The sequence below is a fragment of the Argopecten irradians genome, chromosome 10, assembly GCF_041381155.1.
Source record: "Argopecten irradians isolate NY chromosome 10, Ai_NY, whole genome shotgun sequence".
NCBI lineage: Eukaryota > Metazoa > Mollusca > Bivalvia > Pectinida > Pectinidae > Argopecten > Argopecten irradians.
This window is the reverse complement of record NC_091143.1, coordinates 17,248,696-17,270,418: the sequence shown is the minus strand read 5'-3', so window position 1 is coordinate 17,270,418 and position 21,723 is coordinate 17,248,696. Positions and strand designations below refer to the sequence as shown.

Here is a 21,723-nt window from a genome sequence, read left to right as displayed (position 1 = left end):
AAACACATTTTGAACTTCTTCTCAAGTTCTACCGGTGCGATTTGGCTGAAACTTGCATGAAATGATCCTGACATAGTCCCGACAAAGTGTTGTTATTTTTCGGGTCGATCTGAAATCCAAGATGGCCGCCACAGCCGCCATCTTGAAAACACATTTTGAACTTCTTCTCAAGTTCTACCGGTGCGATTTGGCTGAAACTTGCAGGAAATGATCCTGACATGGTCCCGACAAAGTGTTGTTATTTTTCGGGTCGATCCGAAATCCAAGATGGCCGCCACAGCCACCAATACTTTCTCCTTCCTTCTATCTTTTTTTGTATTTCCTGTGATATTTCTGATATTACTGTCTGTCTATTTCTCAAATTGATCGCAATATTGTACAATTTCATGCAGTGACACTTTCTATGGTTAAAATATAGCTGATATTTTACTAATTCCTCAGTTTTGAGTGATGTGACGGTAATAACAAAAATGACTGTGACTGACAATTTTATTGTACAGAATGAAATATATTTATGGTTTGTATATTCTTGTCCTAAGACTTTTTCGCCACTTCTTAAATTCCAATACTGAAATCCCTCATATATATTAAATTCTTGTGTTTCCGATACATCAATCAGATATTGATGTCTTTTCTTCTCTTTATTTTACACTGTATAACAGAATTACATTTCATGGAAATTTCAGATTTGCCTTTGATGTGTTAGCTATAAATGTGAAACATATTAAACAGTATTACTAAAAGCCAAACTATTCTTCAATGTTTGGCAGCATGCAAGAAAAGCTAGACTATTAGACCTCTTGTTGTTGAAAGGAATGAATGAACAAAATAAATAGTAATGCAGAATTGCTGGGCCTCTTGTTTGCCAGATCATACAGGACCATTTGGCCTCTTGTTAATATGTTCAAGACTATTGGTCATTCTTTTTGCTGAAAGGAATCAGATACAGATACAGGACTACTTGGCCTTTTGTTTACTGTATAACAAACGTACTCTTTACATTATATATAAATGTGTGTATATATAATAGGAAATTAATCAGTACCTGCAATCAGAATATAATAATTATTTGAAATGTAAGCAGATTAACACTTTAACATTATATTTTAGATACACCTAATTAATGTACCTGTGAGGTACTTCTGAATCTGATCCGTGTTTACTTTGTAAATATACATTCTTTATTCTGCATGTGATAATTATATCAACAGACAGCTCTACATATTGAGCTAATGGGAATTTATCTTTCTATAGTCGACGGATTCCTTTCTATAGAGCTTATCAATGTCATAATTATCATGTATACATGTAAATATGGTATTTTTTCAAGTGAAAAGATCGTCTGTACTGAATTTCGAATCACACTCATTAAAGATTTGGTGATTGATGCTATGAATTTAATATGATTTTAATGGGACATTACACTGTCAATAATGTGCTGTACAGCCTGGCAGATTGAATTAAGGATATTTGTATTCTTTATGTGTATTGCCAGTAATTATACAGAGCCACAGATATGAGACGGGCATGGCTGCATTTCAGTTACCCAATAGATTTCCCTTACTGATTTATCGAAGGCATACTACCATAGTATTATCACGTTCATTGTAGAGTCGCTCAGCTGATTCCCTGGATTCCGCATTAATATCAGCTTAAATAGTTTTAATTCGGAGAATATAACATGGTAGATTTCTGAAACGAACTATAAGTAATGTGGAGAGCTGGTGTGTAGGTAAGCCTGGAGTGTGTATGCAATTAGAATCATTAATAATACAACACTGTTGATTAGACATGGGCTCTCTGACCTTGTTTTTCCTTTGACGTCATAGATCGGCACATGAGCTAGCAGCCTGGCAGATAGCAGGCTGGCCGTATACACACAAGGTACATACATAGGTATAGTGGAGTAGTAGCTCTACTGAGAAACAGACTTGTGTTGTACTCTGCTCATCAGGCTTCGGTCACTTTCACATGGAATCTAACTCCTATTGACCAACATCTCATATAAGCTGGAGTCTACGGCAAGGTAAGTAACATTTCACACACATGCTCCTCCATTGCCAGCAAATACATAGAATTTTCATTCATGATAAGGCTGATATTTGCCCATAAGTTATTCCTGTAGGTTAATGTATTGGTAAGAAACTGACAGGGACTCAAGGTGCTATTAGAGATTGATCTCTAAATAATTTGCCTTTTCAGTATGCTAGCTGTCTGCCAGGATGACATAACCCTTTGGCCTGGCGAGGCAGGCTTCTGTGATAAATTAGCATTGTTTTACTCAGCAACTGGCTATAGATTTTAGCCTAGCTCTGATTTGTTAGTGTAAGTAGTGCAATTTTGTTCACCTCATTTGAGCAGGAGTATGTTGTGTTTACATTAGAATAATGCCAGTCATATGGAGATAAAACCTGGGCTTTAAGGCCAGGTGAAACGCTCATCCGTAGGTATACAATGTCCTCTATAGTTGACAATTCTAGTGTAAAAACTGTGTACACATTATATACATATATTGTGTATAGATGTAAGCTAGCGTAAACATAATGTAATGTAGTCGTGTTTCTGTGGTTGGATACTTAGAAACAGTCGGGTACCAGTCTGGGTAGACCTGTGGCACTTTATAACTATGTACTAGTCACAATAAACATGAGAATCTGGGTTCATTCCTGGTACTCGCCAACATACCAGTCGCATACTACCTAAGGTACAAATCGGGTCAAGATTTACATTTAGTACTATATACCGAGTTACAAGGTTCCTCCTATAGGTTAGGATACTCACGATGCAGTGAACAATGCATAGTGCTGTCAGGTATCAGGGCAGGTACAAATCTTGGACCATGTAGTGCTTCACACAGGTACAAGGTACTGATATTGGTCCAGGGTCTCATCTGGGTACCTACCAGTCAGGCACTGGAGTACAAATCAGGGTTTCAGATAGTATCAAACTTAGGTACTAGATACTTGTTAGTGTTAGAGTATAGGTGCACAAGTTCTCAGGTACTCATTCGGGTACCAGCCTCAGGTACTCACCCGAGTACCAGCCTCAGGTACTCACCTGAGTACCAGCCTCAGGTACTCACCCGGGTACCAGCCTCAGGTACTCACCCGGGTACCAGCCTCAGGTACACACCCGAGTACCAGCCTCAGGTACTCACCTGAGTACCAGCCTCAGGTATTCATCCGAGTACCAGCCTCAGGTACTGGCCCGTGTACTATCCTCAGGTACCCATCTAAGTACCAGCCTCAGATATTCATCCGAGTACCAGCCTCAGGTACACACCCGAGTACCAGCCTCAGGTACTCACCTGAGTACCAGCCTCAGGTATTCATCCGAGTACCAGCCTCAGGTACTGGCCCGTGTACTATCCTCAGGTACCCATCTAAGTACCAGTTAGGTACTAGGTAGGGTACAAATCTGTATTGATGTATTACTACACCCTATACAGGATACAAATACAAGGCTGGATATTCATCAGGGTGATAATCGGGTACTAGCTTGGGTACAAATATGAATACATTGCATTGCTACACCAATAAATGTGCTAACTCTATATGTACATGTCTCTGTTCAAGCAAAAAAACAAATCTGATTTAAAATCTGTCGGGGTAATAACCGGAATGCACGTCAAGGTAGGATCTCAATCTACAAGTCTTGGTACCTGTTTTTTACTAGAAAGGTACCAGTGTCAGCGCATTAACTTGGTACTGCATGAGTACTTTAAAAGGGTACCTACCATTGTATTGTACCTGAGCTGACATGACATAGGCAGCATCCGTCACTAAAACATGTAGGAATGTTATGTGTGGAATGTAAAGCAGATAAACATCTTATTTCAAAAGTGGAAGTCTGTGATGTAATGAGGAGAGAAGCATGTGATGTTATACAGGTTGTAAGTGTGTATAGTACCATGTCATTGGTTGTATAATGTCATGTTGTATAGTGTAGCTGGTCTTTATGTTATGTAAGGTATAATCTTATGTCAAATGTGGAAAGTGATGATATGTTATGTAGCATATACCACACTGAATATATGACACTTAATTGGTTTTCAAGGTGTAGTATTCTAATCACAGTATCACACTATTATTTAATTTTGATGGACAGTGTCAGTGACTTAAATGTCAGTCAAAACATTAGGGACACATAGTGTCAGTCACAGCATTAGTGACACATAGTGTCAGTCACAATATCAGTGACACATAATGTCAGTCACAACATCAGTGACACATAGTGTCAGTCACAGCATTAGTGACACATAGTGTCAGTCACAGCATCAGTGACACATAGTGTCATTCAGTGTCAGGCACAACATCAGTGACACATAGTGTCAGTCACAGCATCAGTGACACATAGTGTCAGTCACAGCATCAGTGACACATAGTGTCAGTCACAGCATTAGGGACTCATAGTGTCCAACATTAGTGACACATAGTGTCAGTCACAGCATTAGTGACACATTATGTCAGTCACAACATCAGTGACACATAGTGTCATTCAGTGTCAGGCACAACATCAGTGACACATAGTGTCAGTCACAGCATTAAGGATACATAGTGTCAAACATTAGTGACACATAGTGTCAGTCACAGCATAAGTGACACATAGTGTCAGTCACAGCATTAGGAACTCATAGTGTCAAACATTAGTGACACATAGTGTTAGTCACAGCGTCAGTGACACATAGTGTCAGTCACAACACCAGTGACACATAGTGTTAGTCAGTGTCAGGCACAACATCAGTGACACATAGTGTCAGTCACAGCATTATGGACACATAGTGTCCAACATTATTGACACATAGTGTCAGTCACAGCATTAGTAGCACATAGTGTCAGTCACAGCATTAGCTACACATAGTTTCAGTCACAGCATTGGTCACACATAGTGTCAGTCACAACATTTGTGACAGAGTGTCAGACACAACATCAGTGACACATAGTGTTAGTCACAGTGCCAGTGACACATAGTGTCATCACAACATGATTAGTGACACATAGTGTCATTCACAGCATTAGTGACACATAGTGTCAGTCACACAATTGATGTTGATATTGTGTGCCGTCAATAATATTGTGTTATGAAGTGACTGTATAGTATCGGCCATTGCATTTAAAAAGAGTATTGATTATATATTTTCTGTTTACATAAGTCAAATAGGATTTGATACTAGAAGTAAAATATCATTTAATATTTTGTTTTCAAGATAAACATGTATACACATTTAGTATGTAACAGTGCCCCCTTAAAATAAGCAGTAATGTTTTCAAACATTTCTAGAAAGATGATCACTTCTTCTTGGTAATATCATTTAGGTCTTTCTAAGTTGGATATAGAGATCCTCATATTTTCCTTAATTTGTGTTTTTAAGATCATCAGACTTATACAACAAATGTGTACAAATGATGGTTATAGGTATGTAGGTAGGAGAGATATAAGTACTTAGTTATGTTGGCTGGAGAATGACCCTTTCTGTTTAGTAATGTTTTGACTGACATAAGACATAGAGATGTTATAATTTATGTTTAAAGTGTCAAAAGACAAAAGTTTTTACTGTTATGTTAATTTGTAGCGACCTGTAAAACTTATTTCTAACCAGCGTGATTGACGGAAGTCATTTATTCAAGTCACTGCAGCCTGATAAAGTTCACCTTGAGCCTCTTGTGATTGGCAGATACTTATTAGGCCCCAGACAACTGATTATGGCATTTTACTCACATTTTCAAATAATTGTGCATAGAAAATTAAAAATATCTTAACCCCATTTTGATTAATAACAATTCTTAAATGCAGGATTAACTCTTTCGTAATTTGTTGTCTTTTGTTTGTTTCAGTTGATTTCATTTTCTTTTAATAATGAATGGGTATCATGTAAACATAAAAATTTTAATTACAATTTTCATATATCCTGAATTTACTTAGTTTTTCCGCATGTCATTAGATCTGTTTAACAACAGCACATAAATGAACAGTCAGAGTTAGCAAGATTTTGTGGTACTGTGCTGTAGAGAAAACAAAAACCTGAGTGCCTGTAGAAAAACCACAGACTGTCATTTGTCTTTACCTATAGCCATTGTCAGTTACACTTGACCACAGACATGGAGTACTGCTAGTAATGACCTAACCAAAATGCCGCCTCAGGTTATTGAAGACGTATATATTGTCTTACTGAGATATATGGCCTCAGAAAAGACAAGTCATGCCCTGCATTTTTTAGTGTCCCTGCGGAAGTTGTTGACTTACGTTTACATAATCGTAGGCTTTCTTCTATAATGTGTTATACTGAGTTTTAGAAACTTTTCTTTTTAAACAATGTCCATGATGTAGTATTATCTATATACTTAGATCATGCTTTAGACAAAATATTGACTTGATTATTGATCAGAAACTCCAGGCTTTTCTTGTTAATAATTTTCCATCGAACAATTCTTATCATGATGACGGTATAGGTAATTTCAAGGCTATAATAACATATTACTAAAAATAAAATTAATGGATCTGATGTATATTGTATGATAGGAAAAAACAAAAACTGAACTTTTCCTTTGTATTTCAAGCCTAACGTCATTATGCACTAACGTCTTTATGCATGTTATCATCATCAACTTTATAATCATTTCGCAGTAGGATTGTGAATGTCACTAAGCTATAAGGTTTTTACAAACCTGAAATAGATATTGATATGTTAAATGATTTGTGATATATTTGACATTGAAAACTCTTGTGGTGAAGCATATATATTATTATTACCAATGATTTGTGTATTGTCAACCCCTGTCAACCTCCTGTCAATTTCTGTTGTCATTTTATACTACCAATTCATTTGTCATTCTATTGATCAAGGCCTTGTAAATTCTTCCCTCGCCTTCTGTCGCTTACTTTGATATTTATTTTAAATCCCCATTCATCAACGAGACATTTTATTCCTGTCAGTGCCAGAAGACCTAATGCAGAACTTGTGCCCAGTCTTGTGTTTAACTTATGCCCTCTCCTGACAAATGTGTACCCTCTCCCATACAACTTGTGTCCTTTCCTATTGAGTTTGTGCTCTCTTCCATTCACTGCCCTCACCTGTAAAATTTGTACACATGTACTCTCGTCCATTCATACAGTTTCTGCCCTCAACAGTCCAATTTCTACCCTCTGCTTATCTAAATTATATCCCCTCTTGTCTTACTTGTGCCCTCTCTTGACAAATTGTGTCCTCAGCTATCTTAACATTTGCCCTCTCCTGCAGCGTAATCCTTTCCTGCCCTTCATCTGCTCAATATCCACCCTTTCATATCCAGGTTTCAATGATTGACTACACTTAAATTTTACTATATGGATGTTTTTGATAATGGTGAAGAAATCTTTGAAATTTTTTTATTTTTACAATCTTTCTTTGTTTTAATGACAAAAATTACATTCATCCATGAAAGTATTCTCTTGCAGATGTTTTTATCGTATGCAACAGTCATTCTAAGTCAGTGTCAGTGGGCAATGTCATTCTAAATACGAACGGAACATTTATGGAGAATGAATGAATAACTGAAATAACTGAAATAACTGAAAACTATGAAATGTTGAACTCCACTTTCTTTTATTGGAAAATAATGAACTATACATGGAAATTATTTTGAATGTTACAATCAGTATTAAAAAATGATGTTGTGTCCAAAAGAATTCTGATGTCATTCATAACACTGTTACAATAATCAATCATGTTGTTAAAATCATTAGGGGGAAAAAGAAAAAAAAAATACATTCACAAATTCATTGTCATAAAAAGAGATTATCTGTGTATTTGAAATGCTTATTTACTGATTATTGATCTTGGTTTGTAAAATGCTTGTCGAGATTAAAACGGAAAGTCCCAAATGAAATTGTGGTTACCATGCAGATAACTTGTGCATCATTCATTTGTAATGAAGCTGTTGTTTTGTAACATCTCATAGAAAGAGAAGCCACACGATTAACAGATAACATTATGTGTTAACAAACCCTATTCCCTTAGAAATGCCAAGCATGGCAGATTTGTTTGGTAAACAACTGCAAGGTTAATCCAAGCATCGATGACATGAAACAGGTGTCCATTGTCAACAGATTGATCTCCTTGACATTTTATCTGCACTGAATTTTTGTGATTTACTTTGACACTTGCCTACCTAAAGATGGAGGGTTAGTGTTAGAATACAAGACCTTTCAACTTTTAGGCTACTTTGCTAGTAAGGTCCAGGAATGAAGGGTTAGTGATAAAAAACCTTCCATCTAAACAAGTTGTCCATCATGGCCCTGTCGAGGTACAGGGTTTGTAGTTGAAAACTGTCCATTTTGATCACTTGACCATCATGGGAGGGAGTGTTAGTGTCAGAATGCCTAAACATTTGGCCATTTAGTTACAATGATATGAATGTGGATGGCTAGTGGTAGAATATCTGACATTTTAATATCTTGCCACCATGGACCAGAAGTGGAGGGTTAGTGGTAGAATATCTGACATTTTAACCTCTTAGTCACCATGGACCAGATGTGGAGGGTTAGTGGTAGAATATCTGACATTTTAACCTCTTAGTCACCATGGACCAGATGTGGAGGGTTAGTGGTAGAATATCTGACATTTTAACCTCTTAGCCACCATAGGCCAGAGGTGGAGGGCTAGTGGTAGAATATCTGACATTTTAACCTCTTAGCCACCATAGGCTAGAGGTGGAGGGCTAGTGGTAGAATATCTGACATTTTAACCTCTTAGCCACCATAGGCTAGAGGTGGAGGGCTAGTGGTAGAATATCTGACATTTTAACCTCTTAGCCACCATAGGCCAGAGGTGGAGGGCTAGTGGTAGAATATCTGACATTTTAACCTCTTAGCCACCATAGGCCAGAGGTGGAGGGCTAGTGGTAGAATATCTGACACCTTGACCGCCTTGTCTCTGTAACCAAAAGGTGGATGGCTGGTTGTAGAGTGTCACTGACCACAGTTTTCGTCACTGACCACAGTGACCCCTGAAATAAGTAAAAGATACGTAGATACACTTGTCAACTTTCCTGATCGAATTCACAGACAATAATTAAACGGATGTCACATCACCATCTATGGTCTTAAGTCTGGGTAGTTACGGACACGGGTGTGAGTTATGTCTGTCCCTACGATCTGCAGCATCGATCCTGTGTAGTCGATGTTTGTCGATGGTCCTGTGTTACCAAGAACAAAACCATAAAATAGAAACGCCTCACAGGTTAGCTTGGTTTTAGATCTGATAAAGTTTGTCTTTATCACAGCTACAGTTAGTGAAAATGAAACTGATTACTTCAGATGTTTAATTGGTATACTTGTTGGATATTTTTCATGAGTTACAATTCATCAGTGTTTTAATTTCCTGCTGTTATGTGATTTAATTTCTGAATGTACAAACATTTAGAAAATGATGATAAAAAAGAAGAGTCTAGTTTGTAATAATGTTTGCGTATTGGTATTGGAATGACTAACTATAAATGAGTTTTACTGGTTAAAAAATAAGACTCCGTATTCCAACTGGATGACAGCAATATTCCAATTATTCAGTTCTTTCTATGGCACAGTAAACAAACTTTCTTTTGCGAGCAATTAATTTTCGTAATTAAGATAATTTTACAAAAACTTATCTGAAAATTCATATCTGAAACAATCGTATCAAGAAATCAATTTTTTAATCAGCGAAAGTTATTCTTCACAAGGTTAGCTTGAAAGACAAATTACTAAATCTAGTAGCTGCCCACAGAAAAAATATGGCGCTGTCCTACTTTGAATTCAGAGATAGATTTTTGCATTACACTAATTCTTCAGTGTTTCGATGACAAAGTGATAAATCCTAGCCTCACTTTGTGGTTTAATACGGAACCTTTTCAGCCTATTTTAAACTTTTTCAATATACAGTGTCAGAGCAACAGAGGACAACCTGTGTTTTAGTAAGGTAATGTTCCAGATTTATTGATGCTGTAAGTCTTAACTGTAATGCGCTTCTGCTGTACCAAGCAGAAGTGTCCAGATTTTATGAGTCATTAGACTTAAGTATGCTTAGTTAAAAAAAAAAAAAACTCTTTATTTCTCAAAGAATACTTTGATATTAAAGTGAAATCTTTCAATAAAGCTCACCAAAGAGACAAAGTAAAAATAGTCTTTATCTAGAAAACATTTTTTATGGAAATAAGACATAGGATCACAAGAAAGTCTGTTTATGCAGGTGATCTCTTTATACAGAGGTGGTTTGCTCAGACAAAATTTAATGAAGATCATGCTCTGTGTCCACCAGCTTTCATACGGTACATGAGTTCTCTCCCCTTGTGGTTTTATCTCCCAGGTGACCATGTCCTGTGACCCAATGTCATGGTGTGGTTTCGGTTCTACATTTAATGTCAGAATATCACAGTCCAGTGGAGTCTATGAAAGTAAGAGATAGTAAAATCTGTTCACAATACAATGGTCCTTTAACTCATTCAGGAGCTTGTTCAGAAAATGATCAGATTTCGCAAAATTATGTGTTAAATAGGTGATCTATAATCAATTTAAAATGTCGTTTGGGACGACCACAATATTTCTAAACCCTCAATAACACCATTACAGTAAGTAGCGAACAGAGCCACGGTAGTAAAAAAATCTCATAAATCTCCATTTAAATATGTGTTGTAGTTATAAAACTTTTAACTGGTGATTGTCAAGTGTGAGAGACTAGTGTCGTCGTAATTACAGGAAGACACCAAGCGACACAATATGTACCAGTATGGGCCGGGGCCTGATTGGGGTCTCCGATGACAGGGTGGATCACCTTAAATCGTGTGGCACTGATGGGTGGTAAGGAAGATGTTAGGGGGGAGGTGGTACAGCATTGTACATACCTGGTCACATACCTTAGGCTGCCAGTGTTATATCTCTGAGGGTTTTAGTTTTCAAATGAGCGTGTCACCTACACACAGCTACACTTGTTAAGGTCAATGTCACATACTCAATATTCCTTTGGTAGGTAATTTTTTTCTTTAGAAAATAGATTTTATTTATATCAACAATAAAAAGCATATAACAATTTTGTTACATTGTGTAGTATTTATGGTATAAAGATTTAAGTTATGGTAATAGTTCAAGTACGATAAGGTCATAAATAAGCTCGCTAAATGAGCCATAAGGTTGGTTATGTTTTGACCTTGCCTGATATCAGACCAGAGTTGTTCCCCTTGGTTCTATGGACGACCTTGCCTGATATCAGACCAGAGTAGTTCCCCTTGGTGCTATGGACGACCTTGCCTGATATCAGACCAGAGTAGTTCCCCTTGGTGCTATGGACGACCTTGCCTGAGACCCTTGCCTGATATCAGACCAGACCAGAGTAGTTCCCCTTGGTGCTGATATGGACAGACCTTGCCTGATTGCCTGATATCAGACCAGAGTAGTTCCCCTTGGTTCTATGGATAACCTTGCCTGATATCGCCTGATATCAGACCAGAGTAGTTTCCCTTAGTTCTATGGATGACCTTGCCTGATATTGCCTGATATCAGACCAGAATAGTTCCCCTTGCTTCTATGGAAGACCTTGCCTGATATCAGACCAGAGTAGTTCCCCTTGCTTCTATGGTCGACCTTGCCTGATATCAGACCAGAGTAGTTCCCCTTGGTTCTATTGACAACCTTGCCTACTGCCCGATATCAGACCAGATTAGTTTCCCTTGCTTCTATGGACGACCTTGCCTGATATCGGACCAGAATAGTTCCCCTTGGTTCTATGGACGACCTTGCCTACCGCCCGATATCAGACCAGAGTAGTTTCCCTTGCTTCTATGGACGACCTTGCCTGATATCAGACCAGAGTAGTTCCCCTTGGTTCTATGGATGACCTTGCCTACCGCCCGATATCAGACCAGAGTAGTTTCCCTTGGTTCTATGGATGACCTTGCCTACCGCCCGATATCAGACCAGAGTAGTTTCCCTTACTTCTATGGACGACCTTGCTTGATATCAGACCAGAGTAGTTCCCCTTGGTTCTATGGATGACCTTGTTTGATATCGCCTAATATCAGACCTGGAGTAATTCCCCTTGGTTCCTAGGATGACCTTGCATGACCTTGCCAGATATTGGCTGATATGAGACCAGGGTAGTTCCCCCTATAGGCAGTAGCCTCAGTCTGCCAGCTGTGTGGCTGCAGTGAGGCTATGGATCTGTGTTGGTTAACCAGCATCACACTCTACACAAATTCTACCAGTTTTGTTTGTATATACATAAGACTAGGGCATTTTTCTTGGTAATATCTTTATATCATGATTCTTCTATGTGATTCCCTAATGTTGTATGTCATTAATTCCGTGTGTTGCTCATGGGTAACTGTTCACTGCCCTAGTTGATGCACTCTGGTATATTTCTTTGTACTTGTATTGTTTTCTGTCTTATTTTTTTATCCTATATGATTCAATAAACATAGCTTAATCAAAAATGATGTGTGCATTATTTAATGTTTACCTGTTTTACTGAGATTCACGTCATATTCTATTAATTTTTTGTGTATTCCAATAAGTTATTACATTTGATTCACATGAATTAGGCACAAATAGTAGCACATAAAGTGGCCAAAATTTGTTGTATTGTAATCCCAGGTTAAGGGTATGTGTATTTTGTTCGTTCCGGACTCTGGAGATCTGATCTGTTGTTTGAGCAGATCGTATAGGTAGTCCCAGATTTAGGACATCTTTCCATCTGGTGTTAGACTTAAAAACATTAATATCAAGTTTGTTGATGATTCAAAAATAAATAATAAAGGACTTTTAGAGTGTGATATCTCTTGAAAAATGGTGTCAAGATATACCATTATATGCCACATATGATTCTACATTTACTCCGACTTTATAATTCTAGGTGCTGGTAATTTCATGGCTATAATGTGTCCTGATTATACTTCAATAACAGTGAATCCAAATATAGACAATATAGACAATAAATACTCAAATTTCTGTTTAACGTGATGGTCAGGTTCATAATTGTGTTAAGTCTTAATTATCCTGGTGCCATAGTATATTGCTGTATTCAGCCCAATAAATCACAAACTGATCCATAAATATTTTGCAAAAGAGATCAATAAAAAAGACCATGCAGTTTGGTTTTCATATTTTCAGTCTACATTTAACTCATTCCTTCTGTTCCAGCTCAAAATGTATTTGAAATGGAAGAGTTGAAATATGAGATAATTTGATGGAAGTGAATTCCAGGCTTCAAAAAGTGGAAGGAGTGCTGAATTTGATACATTGTAAACAACAGGTACACTCTGTGAAGATTAACAGTGTATGTCTGTCATTGTATACATTATACCTCAGTGATCATGTTCTGGTGTTAAATACCTCCTGTTAATACAGGTATGATTTACAGATAGAGATGGTGATCAAGAGGATGACAAAAATAAGTATCTTTGTTTCCCTAAATTAAGTTTATATATAAATCCAAACCTTGATATTTACATGTGCCCTTTTCAGCTTTGAAATTCAACAAACCTTCATGTCATTGGAGAAGATTTATTGGAATTATTGTGAATTTTGTTATTTAAGATTATTTAGAATAACATAAAGTAAAATATAAGACAATGTATTATGTACAGAATATCTGTATAAGACAATGTATTATGTACAGAATATCTGTATAAACACACCTGTATTATATGTATAGATTACCAGTACCTGTATGAAATGAGATGTAACATAAAACCATTTCAGAGATCATTAATCTGAAGCTATACTATGAACTGCCACATTAAGCTTTATAAGGTTTAGTATGTCACAGTGCTAATTGATATCTTCAAAATTATTTGATGTTTAAAACAAATCTCAAATCAGTTAGTCATGTACAGGAAACTGTCTGGACACTTATTTGGGTGGGATCAAACTCTCTGTACTGAGGGATGGTCGAGGGGTGATGCACTCAGATGTAACAGTACTGAGGGCTGATACACTCAGATGTAACGGTATCGAGGACTGATACACTCAGATGTAACAGTATCGAGGACTGATACACTCAGATGTAACAGTTATGAGGGCTGATACACTCGGATGTAACAGTATTGAGGGCTAATACACTCAGATGTGACAGTATTGAGGACTGATACACTCAGATGTAACAGTACTAAGGGCTGATACACTCAGATGTAACAGTACTGAGGGCTGATACAATCAAATGTAACTGTATGGAGGACTGATACACTCAGATGTAACAGTACTGAGGGCTGATACACTCAGATGTAACAGTATCGAGGGCTGACACACTCAGATGTAACTGTATGGAGGACTGATACACTCAGATGTAACAGTTATGAGGGCTGATACACTCAGATGTAACAGTATCGAGGACTGGTACTCTCAGATGTAAGAGTATCGAGGACTGATACACCCCTGACAGCAGTACTAAGTACTAGAATGGATAGAAATGTAGATACAGAGGCTGGTGGTAGCTATAGGCTGATAACTCACAGGACATTGATCTCTGACCCGATTACCTGCTTCATCTGTCTTCATCTCCCCTCCTGGGTTAATTAGTTTTCATGACCAGAACATTGGTCTCTGTAGGTCAGAAAAGACTAGTCATGTAGACCTAGGCTTGCATTAATCTTTTGGTACATTGAATCAGTTATTGACATAAGATGTGAAAAGTATCAGTATTAAATCAGTCTGTGTAATAGTTAAATGATCTGTAATGAGTGTACCCTAACATTTCATTATATTGATGCTCTTGTTTTCATAGGGAATTACCCATCTAATATTTAGAATAATTACTATGTACATATATGGATAATATATCATTTGATTATGACCTTGAAATTATTGTGCCAATATTATAAAGACAATGATGTGATATGTCAAGAATTCAAGATGATGGTATGAATATTATGCATCTTTTTCAGTTTTTCTAACATTTTTATGCTTGAATTTGTCAAAACACAGGTAATTTTAGTAATTTTGCAAAAGTAGCTTTCATTTATGTCCCATTTCGTGTGAGGTCTTACCGCTGTAATCTAAAAGTTTGTTTGTTGCTTTGCTCAGCAAAGCTTCCAAAAACAAAACCTGTAATATCTAATTTATCAGTATCTTATATAAAATGAACCCTCATTTAAGATCCTCTTATGTAGCTACCTCAGTGAAATTTGGACTAATGATATTGTATCTCAATTTTTTAATTAACCTTTTTAATTTGCCAAATTTACATGTTTATGCTATTTTTATCCTATCGATACATGTACATATGTATGTAAATACTTGTAACTGTGTTTGTATAATTGGTTAAACCTGGGCTTTATTTAGAAGTTTATAAGTGAAATCAAACTTGGCAGAACCAGGAGGTGATATGATGGGTTAGGCAGCTCAATGTTTTGGTATGAAACAGTACACAGATTTGACAGGAGTACTGGATCAGAATCAAACTGAGGACTTTTAACCTCTAGCCATTAAGCTTCTTAGCTGTATGGTTTTCTACCCACCATTACACAGAGTTGATAATGTAACAGAAGATTTTATATGAAGTTTGGCCAGACTCTAACCCATAGCCTACAAAATCTAATCCCGAACCTACAGACTCTTATAAACCAGAGCCTACAGCTTCTTGAAAACCACTGAGTCATTAACCACTGAGCAGAGCTGACACGGTTCCTGTTGTTGCCAGCGGGTTGACCAAGGACCTGCGACATATCAGCATGAGCCATATGACACCAACTTAATCAGTTTTCTGTTCCCTTTTTGCAGACATTTAATCATGTAATTTTTCACAGTTTACTCTGAGCTAGACTTTAACCCAGAACCTACCACTACTAACCACTGAGCCATCAGCCATTGATGCTCCAGAGCTGTTGTTTACCCCCTGGGAAAGAATGTTGACCATGCCATATGACACATGCACTGTAAGCTTCAGCAGGATAAGACTTCACTCAACCCAGAACCTCAAACCACTAAGCCATTACCCACTGATACTCCAAAACTGCACAGTTTCCTCCTGTGATAGAGATGTGACCATGTCACATGACACATGAGCTTCAACCACTGAGCCATTACCCACTGACACTCCAAAGCTGCACAGTTTCCACCTGTGATAGAGATGTGACCATGTCACATGACACATGAGCTTCAGCAGGGTCAGAGTTGAACCCAGAACCTCTAACCACTGAGCCACAGTATGATTATAGCCATTATCACTCCAAAGCTTTTCCCTGTAACAGAGAGTTGACCATGTGTGTATTGGAATTCTATCATCAATATGACTGTCCTGGTGGGAAGCTTAAGGTATTAGGGATTGTCTTTCTAAGATTGTTATCTGTGTAACTGCCTCCTGTAGCTTCATCTCTAAAGACAATTTTCCATGCCTGTCACCGGCTACTTCCTCTGGCTTTCATTAATTCATATGACAATTCAGTGATCTTCCAATAAATGACAATCCAATATAATGAAGGAGTTGAAAAAATTCTGCTGTTGGTTTTTTGCTATCATTTACCAATAATGCTTGCTCGCTGACAAGAAGCAAAACCTTATTGATTTTTGGAGATTTTGTGAATGGACATGATTCCAAGAGATGGAAAAGGTTTGGTCAGGATAAGCTATCACATGCTGTTTCTACTCTACATCAAATAAGCCGGCTGTCATTATTCTTAAAATCTGTTGATTTTACATATGAAGTCAATAAAAGATCTTTGTTATCTCCCTTGTAGACTTGTGTTTTTACTGACAAAGTTTCCATTGTGTTATATACATACCCATCAATTCAATAAATTAAAAAAAAAAGCTACAATGATTGAAATAAATCTCTTTTATCAATAGAATTTTGAAAAGTAAAACACTTGCTAGGAGACAAAGATACTTCAGTAACAGTAGTTACATGATTAAAGGCATATTAAGCGTGGTAAGAGAGATACCGTGACTAGGAGATAGATACCTTAGCAACAGTGGCTGGGAGATAGATACCTTAGTAACAGTGGCTGGGAGATAGATACCCTAGCAACAGTGACTGGGAGATAGATACCTTAGTAACAGGGGAGATAGATACCTTAGCAACAGTGGCTGGAACATAGATACCCTAGCAGCAGTTGCTGGGAGATAGATACCTTAGTAATAGGAGAGATAGATAACTTAGTAACAGAGGAGATAGATACCCTTGTAACAGAAGAGATAGATATCCTATTAACAGAGGAGATAGATATCTTATTAACAGAGGAGATAGATATCTTATTAACAGTGGCGATAGATACCTTAGTAACAGGGGAGATATATACCATAGTAACAGAGGAGATAAGACACCTTATTAACAGGGGAGATAGATACCTTAGTAACGGGGGATATAGATACCTTAGTAATAAGGGAGATAGATACCTTAGTAATAAGGGAGATAGATACTCAAGTAGCAAGGGGTATACCCTAGTAACAGAGGAGATAGATACCTTATTAACAGGGGAGATAGATACCTTAGTAACAGGGGAGATAGATACCTTAGTAACAAGGGAGATAGAAGGGGAGATAAGTACCTTAATAACAAGGGAGATAGATACTCAAGTAGCAAGGGATATACCCTAGTAACAGGAGAGATAGATACCTTAGTAACAGAGGAGATAGATGCCCTAGTAACAATGGAGATAGATAACCTAGTAACAGAGGAGACAGATAACCTAGTAACAGAGGAGACAGATAACCTAGTAACAGAGGAGATAGATGCCCTAGTAACAGAGAGGAGATAGATACCCTAGTAACAGAGGAGACAGATAACCTAGTAACAATGGAGATAGATAACCTAGTAACAGAGGAGACAGATAACCTAGTAACAGAGGAGACAGATAACCTAGTAACAGAGGAGATAGATGCCCTAGTAACAGAGGAGATAGATGCCCTAAAAACAGAGGAGATAGATAACCTAGTAACAGAGGAGACAGATAACCTAGTAACAGAGGAGATAGATGCCCTAAAAACAGAGGAGATAGATAACCTAGTAACAGAGGAGACAGATAACCTAGTAACAGAGGAGATAGATACCCTAGTAACAGAGGAGATAGATGCCCTAGTAACAGAGGATATATATATCCAGTGATGAGGAGACTGACTCTATGTCTTGCAGACTGATAGCTAGATAATACTGACGTTGTCTGTGGTAATTAGAGGGGACTGTTCCACTCCTCTCTAGTTCCTGTCTGTGTGTTGCCAAGCTGAGGAATTTTCCATGGCGCCCCCAACATTAGCTAGAGCATGATGTAGAACAGCTCTAGGGGGTTAGCTGGCTAACAAATCTTACAGCCTTATCCATACTGCTCTGCTCCCCCTATCTTTACATCTCCTCCAATCTAACATTACACTTGACAAAACCATCCACTGTTTTGATGCACACCTACCCTCCACTGTTGTGGGAACCAGTGCTAATTTTGCTGTTTTCCTCCAGAGGAACAGATTTCTCTCCCTGAATTCTGTGATATGTGTAACCCATTGAAACCAGGTGAGGGAGAATGTTTGGCAATCCGACTGCTGCGTAGTTCTCTTGTGTACACCTCATAGACAGAGCGATTCCTCCAAGAGAATACGATTCCTGGTTAATTCCAACACGGTTAAAAGACGAGAAAGTGTGGCTCACAACATCCATTATTGAGGATTCACATAATATTTCACACGGTGGATGGTTACATTCTTCTGAAGTGAACTTTGCACAGTGTTGATCTGTGGATGAATTTTGTTTGGTGAATGAAGATCTTTTTTACCTGAATCTACCTGAGAGAAATCCACCATGTTGTTGGAGGCCTTCCTTCTCTGCCTTAGTGAGTCTCTTTATGTTCGCCAAATCGTTTATATAGACACAAATAGAAAGAGAATAGATATATATTTATCTTACATGCTATTTTGGTATAGTAGTAAGCGATATTTGTTACACAGATCAAGCTTTATTTTTGGATCTCACTGCGTGTATATTTAGCCTTAGCTGCGAGCAGATTTAGAACCTACTACTTAGGTTGTGGTAATTTTGGTACAACTATAGATTATATGTGTATATTTACAGCTATCATGTGGCTACCTGACACCCTTATTTTTGTTTACATTTGTATCAAGGGAATAATCATATGTCTTAAGAAATACATGAACTCCACTTCACTTTAAATGAATGTATCTGGATAATTTTTTTCTTTTAAAACATATTTTATTATGAAATTTATTTTAACCAAATTTTATGACTTTACCTAAAGTAGATATCATTTTAAGTCATTTAAAATTAACTTAATATAATTCCTATATAGATCATCATTTTGGCATCACCGAAAAATCATAAACATTAAATGCATGCTTAAAGTACTTGATTAATATCTTTTAATGTATATCAAATGTGGTGTTTTCAATTGAATTTACTTTGTCAGCAGGTCAAATATCTTTTCAAGTATATAGGACATACACGGATGGTGAAAAATTGATATTGACTTATACAAACAAACTTGGTCTCACATTTAAGTCACATTTAAGTCAATTCAATTGAGTTTCATTCCTGACTATAATATTCTTTACATTTGTTGATGAAAGGTCTGGTGAAAAACAGTGTGTCTGTGCTTTAATAGATTACTGTTATCGCTGTAATTAAACTTCCATTTATATTTACCCTAGCTTTCAAGTTATTGAAATCAAATCAGCTGTCTATTCTTATCAATTAGATTTAGGTATTTATGCCATTCTTCGTTAATTAGTTACAATGCTTTGTTCATACCACAGTAAAACCTGCTTTAGAGGCAACCTTTGTATAAAGACCACCTGCTTAGTAAGACCACTTTTGTAGGATTTCAAATGACCAATTTTAGCACAATTCAACCTCTGTATAAAAATCACCTTGCTATAAATAAATAATTGTTATTCCTTTGCATTTGAGTGACCTTTATAGACAGGATTTACTGAAAAAACAGACAAAAATTCTTTGAAACATATCTCATGTTTACATTTATAAGTGGCAATAACAACATCACAAGGAGACACAATTATATACCAAAATCTCCTAAAATACATACACTCACTCACTATATACAGAAAAGCCATTATAAACTGAAGTTCATAGCCTAGGCTTCCAGCACAATCAAACAAAGCAGCTCCACTTTAAACCAGGTAGTCAAGCATCTTGGGTCATTATTATGCACAACACGGTAAAGGGAATTACCCACCAGTCTGAACTAGATCACTGTCACCATCTCTAGATGTCACTTCTAATAATTGTATAAAAATTTGGTATTTGAGTGATTTTACATTTAGATTTACTATTTTTTTAATTAACATCCAACAAATTAGTGATAAAATTTGTGTAGATTTGGTGTAATTTATGTGTGAAATGTGACGTGGAAATGTTTAATTGGTATACAGGAATTGTCGGTCCATGGGGTAAATGTTATCTTTGGATGTTTGCTGGAAATTGCACCATAATGTCTAGATCAATGTGCCTTATCACAAATAGGTGCTCAGCCATGGGGTTTACGCATGACAGCTTCAATCACAGACATTTTTGTCCTGGCTCAAGTTGCCAATACTTAGGCGTCTGATTTTCCCATTGATCTTAGCTAGATCTACAATCCGTAAATGTGTGATAATTAATTTATATGCTATACAATGCTGAGGTTACTTATTTTGTAATTCAGTCTTAAAGAGACAATACAAACCAGATATATACAAATTAAGCCTATAATATGAACTGTGGAAATTTAAATGTTCCTATAAATTAATTACAAGCTGACAATTGTTCAGAAGTACAGAGGTATAGTGCATTTGAAAGAAAGAAATATTACAAATTAGTTGAACTTAACAGTTTATGTTTTAATAATGAGGATAGATAAGTTGATCTCAGCTTGCTGAAGAAAAAAAAAGTTTTTCAACTAGTTTATGAGAACTCTTCTTTGTGAAGGTAGAAGAAATACTTTGAATAGCAGACACAAAATGTTTGAAGTATAACTTAATACTGACATCTGATAGTGTAAATATGAAGGTGACAAAAACTTGATCTGTGTTTTTACTGAAGGAAAATCTGGTAGGTATATTGTATAAGGTAGGGATTGGTCTGCTTCATTTTCAAAATTGATAATCAGAATGGCCAAACCAATTCATAATCGATTATAATCGTTTTTCAAATTTTGCAATGAATTGTGCTTTTATAGAAATAAATGGAAACTTGAAATACCTGAAATTATGATTTACATGTTCATTACTAGTTGACAGAAAGGTAAGAAGAAATAACAATTCTGATTTCTTGGTGAATCATGAGTGCTCGATGGTTATAGTTAAAAACCTGAGGCTATGCATTTTTTCTCGTTCACAATAAATCAGCTATTAAACTGCAATGTCATTAAATGAGAACCACAGTCTTTTGACTAGAAATCTGTATGTCAGTTTAGTCAGTCGCTCCCAGACAAAGATTTATAACCCTCATAAAGAATAACTTTCAAAATATTTAGATTTAAATATTTGCCTATGTATTTGTCTAAATGTGAATGTTGACCTTTTATTCAATGATAGCTTCTGGATTAATGTGAGCTTGTCAGAATTTGTATAAGTATATGCAGAATCAGGGTCACCCAGGACGTCAAGCTATTTTTGGGACGCTCTCATCTAAGTTTAGAAGCCGACTTGTCTATATGTGGAGACTCGGACCGTATTTATGCAGTCAAGTGGAACCGCAGTGTATATATACAGAAGGTTGTTTATCAGATCAACTTGCCTTGTGGTATTGTTGCCTTACTCATTGTTTAACATGGCGATTTCAAA

General features: G+C 36.8%; 1 protein-coding gene across 3 annotated transcripts in view; it reads left to right on the top strand.

Annotated features, from left to right (window-relative positions):
- Nucleotides 1–21,723, top strand: part of LOC138333276 (myocyte-specific enhancer factor 2C-like) — a 122,720-nt gene that overhangs the window by 32,017 nt on the left and 68,980 nt on the right. The window contains exon 1 of one of the 3 annotated variants that reach the window (XM_069281554.1): nt 1,621–2,026. The exons of 1 other annotated variant lie outside the window; for it this stretch is intronic. The gene's annotated coding sequence lies outside the window, so the exon portion shown is untranslated. Of the gene's footprint in view, nt 1–1,620; nt 2,027–18,619; nt 18,759–21,723 lie in introns of those variants that run through there. One more of the 3 variants, XM_069281555.1, reaches the window with a different exon arrangement.